At 40.9% G+C, this 4655-nt stretch overlaps 1 long non-coding RNA gene across 1 annotated transcript; it reads right to left on the bottom strand.

Annotated features, from left to right (window-relative positions):
* Positions 1-351: 351 nt before the first annotated feature.
* Positions 352-892, bottom strand: LOC110680443. Its single transcript, XR_002502880.1, has 2 exons — positions 491-892; positions 352-426 (listed from the first exon to the last, which is right to left on the bottom strand). It is a non-coding gene; the product is annotated as an uncharacterized LOC110680443 (long non-coding RNA).
* Positions 893-4655: the final 3763 nt, after the last annotated feature.

Genomic DNA, 4655 nt, shown 5'->3' with positions numbered 1-4655 from the left:
AAAATTAAGTGAAGAACGGAGGTTCAACAGGTACAACATATATGCACGAACCAGCAGTAGCAATTTTATGCCACAACCAGGTAGGTAAGGAGATTTTATTTTGCATAATATGTTTGCACTCGATCGCCCGATCCAGTTGCGTGGCAAAGGGGGTGAAAGTGAGAAGAGGTGCGGTAGGTGCCATATGAGGCGCCATATTTGGCTTTGCTTTATAATGTCCTTAAGTTCCGGACATCCTCTCCAGGTCCACAGCTTACCTGACTCCCTTCACTATCAGGCAGCAGCCACCGAAGCTATGAGAACGGGTTCAGTTTGCCTCGTTTGCCTGCTTGTTTATTTCGGGCCGTGTCCGGTGTTCTCAACATTTTCGTGGCTTGATGGAAGCGACTAGAACTGCAATTTCCAATGCCTCGCATCACAAGTAAGCTGAAAAAAATAGTAGCACATTACATGCCGCTGGACGGGATGAGTTCAGAAAATGATTACTTACCATCGATTTTGAATCCGGTGCTCAATTAGATGTGTATTTTAATAAAAATGAACCAGCAGCAGCAGAAAATGTTTTCGTTGATTTGTTTGTTTTTTTTTTGACAATGCGCGATGAAAAACACGCCAAAAATATTCTACGCAGTGAAAATGAATGTGCCAAACATATTGAACATATTTTGTTTTTTTTTGCTAACCAATTCGATTAAAAATATAGAAATCACCAAAAAATTGTTCATATTTTTATCAAATTGTCTGGAAACGACAAAAATAATTTAATAATTACGGGGAACGTATAAAGCTAAAGCTATAGCAGTGTAATTTTTTTAGGGTGATGAACTTGAAAATAGCTCACAAACATATCAGTCCAATGAACTGTTTGCCAAACTGTAAAGTAATTGTTATATATTGTAAAATGTTTATGTATAGGTGGATTGCACAAAATTTAAACAAACACCGCAAAATCATCATTCATAAGAGTTTTCGATCCAAATTGTTCAACCATTTTTGAATCCTTTAATAGATTATCACTATTTCGTATGTAGTACTTATAACATTTTTTACTGTCCAAAGCTTTCGATTTCATTTTGTTCTACATAAAAGAGATTGTTTGTGAAACATTAACCGTAACAGAAACAGGAAACTTGCTGTTTGAAATGTATGGCCAATTGTATTTTTCTATGCGGGAAGGCCTTAAGGTTAATGGATTCCCTGTTAAATGAGATTTCAATCTCGTTTGTGAAGTTTAGCGGATTAATGCAAGGAGGTTCAGATTCGAATTTATCACTCAAAATTGCACTCAAGGATCGCATCCTTGAGTGTGCAATATTGCAATAGTGCAATATTGAACCTTAATTTCGAAAGTCAATCTTTCAGGCGATATCGCCTTCATTGTAGTCGTTTGCACGGCAGTGGAGAAGACCTTCTTCCTCTGAAGTGGGAGACAGCGAGGATAGACTTGATCAATGATTCTACTTAAACGAAGTGCATGGTTGCTGGTAGAGATAGAGGGAAGCCTAATGATGTCAGTTGCAAGAGGCAGATCAAAAAGCCTTCGATGTTTTCGAGTGTAAAGTGCTACGAACATCAAATTACATCACGAAAAAGACGCTGTAGAAAATTAAAAATTAGGTTTTTCTTTTGAAAAATATGAGTAGAAGAAGTTTGTACTGTATTTTTTATCGCTGTCAGTTTTTCGAAAATTAGATAAAATGGCGTCACCCGAAAAGCAACGCCGCGAATTGGTTTTGCGCAAGCATCTGTAAAATCCTCAACCTTCTCATCGAGGCATCAGAAAACAACACGAAATCGTGCAGTCAACAGTGAATCGGTCGTGTAAATAAACGTTACTATGAAACTCTGATCATCGAACGGGAGGAGAAATGCAATCAGAATGGATGTTCTATTAGCCACCAAGATCACAAGCGTGTCGTGAAAGCGTTTAAGCGGAATTCCCTTGCTTCGGTCAAGGATGTGGCCAAAATGTTGAATCTGTCTTTCGTTCAGAGAGCCAAGGACCAGGAGGGACTGCTTACGTACATTGGACAAGTGCAAAAGGCTTCGAATTATGACGAGCGTCAAAATAAGGTGAAAAATCAGGAAACTGTACACCTAGATGCTGATCAAGCCTCATTGCCCCATCATGGATGATGAGATTTACGTCAAGGTGGACTTCCGGCAAATTCCGATCTATTGTTCTTCACCGCCTAGCATAGGTTTAAAGCAGTGGCGACTCGTAACCTCATTTTCCTGTTCTACGACTCTAAAAGTGACTATTTCGTTAATTATTGAAATCGTCCTTTCTAGCAAATCTCTACTCATTATATGCAAATTTGTTGCTGAAATTGAAGAATTTCTATTCGTGGAACAGGTACATTTGAGGCTAGGGAATCGCCACTGGTTTAAAGTATGCCAAGAAATACATGATTTGGCGAGCGATCTGCTCATGTGGCAAACGGAGTGCGCCGTTCGAGACTACCGGGAATGTAAACTCAAGGATTGTCTACAGAAGTGTCTGCTTTCTTTGTTAAAGAAACACGAGGCCCTACAAGATCTTCTGGCCGAATAAGGCTTCGTACCACTATTCAAATGTTGCCCTAGCGTGCCAAAAAAAATACTGGGCTATTATTAAGTAGGCACTACCGAAGCATCCCAAGATGGACATGAAGAAAAAATGGTGTTTCGTACAGAATAAGCTGCCATCAGATATTGTACAGAACCTGAGTGGAGTTAAGCAAATAGTGCTAGCGTACGGTTATGGTATTAAAGCTCAATGAAAAAAAAAGAGAAAAATGTGCCAATAGCTTACTAATGGGTCATAATTTATTGCGGGAAACTAGAAAACCGTTTTCAAGTATATAAAAAAGCGAATATTGATAAGCGTATTCAATGCAGCAGACTTCACTGAGCTGATCAATGCGAATGTCGCAAGAAAGAATAGCGAATATAATATTCAGTGGAAAATCAGATAGTTGCCGTCGAACTCTGGAAGGGTCACGAATACGTAGCTTTACGCTGTAGAAAGAGCGTGGGAGTCCGTTCGGGACAATTGAAGAAGTATCGACCAAGTTTCGACGAAGATTGAGCTCTACAATACGCCCAGCAAGGAACAAGATAGATAGTGCCATCTGGACTGAACAGCTATATTCCAGCACCGAGGACTATTTTAACAAGGTATCAATATCGTGTTTCAATTATTTGAGAACCCAAGCACGTCTTTGTCTTGGGCCAAGCCTCACCTATAACATCTATCCATCGTTATCCACTTAACGAAGTTGATAAATCTCTTCGTTTCGATGTGGTATTTCCAGATCAAAACCCCGTATATGCCCGATGACCATTGGCTTCCAATGAGGTGCAATGCTCTTGCGCTTTCTTCGTCGAGATGCGATCCCGGATGAATAATAAGTAATAAATTTAAAAAATGTCATAATTAACTGCCCGAATGCCTTTCGCTGCTGATGAAGTACCGCACGCTGAGCGGTTGGCTTTGATGCTGATGCTGATGGCGTGAATGGAATACCTTCGGAGTCTAAGACTGAAGCTAGAAAAGCATACACACGCCAAAAACCCACACTTCGACTAGAGTGAAAGCATTAAAACGAGATTCCAATAATCAATTCGTTAGACTCGTAAGCTACGATTCCAGCAATTTTTAGATGGACTCAGATGTTGTGATTTTTGGTCTGCAAGACAATAGATCATATTTCAAAGTATCACTGGACTGCATGGATTTCAATAATTGATTCGTCGTGAAAGGTGTCAAGAACTACAGAAACAATAAAAACTGACCTGGATACTTTCACCGTTTTATACGCCAACTGTATTTCGTCGAACACAATCGGGTTATCACCGTTCATAAATCATCCTTCGATGATGGCACGCCATCTACAAATACTCCCATGCATTATTGTATGTTGTATATGATCCAAGCCTCAGACAGAGACAGAGATGCGGCACAGCAGTTTCTTGAACCTCCATATGCTCGCTCAAATGTTGGAGCTGCCCTTCCCAAACCATCGAACGTCTATGTAAATTCATTGGCTCTGGCTCCATGCATGTGCCTTTCTTGCATCTTGTCACCCCATGTTTGATCGCGTTGCAACTTGTGTCAACATTTTTAGACGATCTGTCCTGGGGTCTAGCAAGCGGTATAGTCGTAGAAAAGCAGACAGACCTTATGGCTAATGCGGTGGCGGGCCAGGCGTTGGTGTAAAACATCCCATAAACATAACACACTCTCCAACCAGGGCTCCAATACTCGGGCTCTTGCTTCTCTCATTATTGCGGATGTTGCTGGGCTGGGTGGTTGGGATGCGATTAATATCGCGCATCGCCAGGTTTCAACTCACGACACCGATGATGTCCGCACACCGGTTGGTATCGAGAGGCAACCCCAACATGGTAAGTGAAAAATTAACGCATACCTATATATCCATGGATGGGAGAACCTTCGAAGCGCGGTAGTTGGGAAAAAGAGACACGTCATCGCCCTCACCGGAGAAAGTATTGACTTTTTCCCATAAGTGCTCTCCATCGGGAATACACCGTTTATTTATCGAGCTGGTGTGTACGATAGAGTGGCCCAAATTACAAAAATCTTAAGTTACACTCCTCAAATTTGTTCATTTGAGCCCCCAGACAACCAGAATGTACGTATAATCAAATCA

The sequence above is a fragment of the Aedes aegypti genome, unplaced genomic scaffold, assembly GCF_002204515.2.
Source record: "Aedes aegypti strain LVP_AGWG unplaced genomic scaffold, AaegL5.0 Primary Assembly AGWG_AaegL5_hic_scaff_139_PBJ_arrow, whole genome shotgun sequence".
NCBI lineage: Eukaryota > Metazoa > Arthropoda > Insecta > Diptera > Culicidae > Aedes > Aedes aegypti.
The sequence above is the reverse complement of the archived record's forward strand: the minus strand, read 5'-3'. Positions and strand labels throughout refer to the sequence as shown.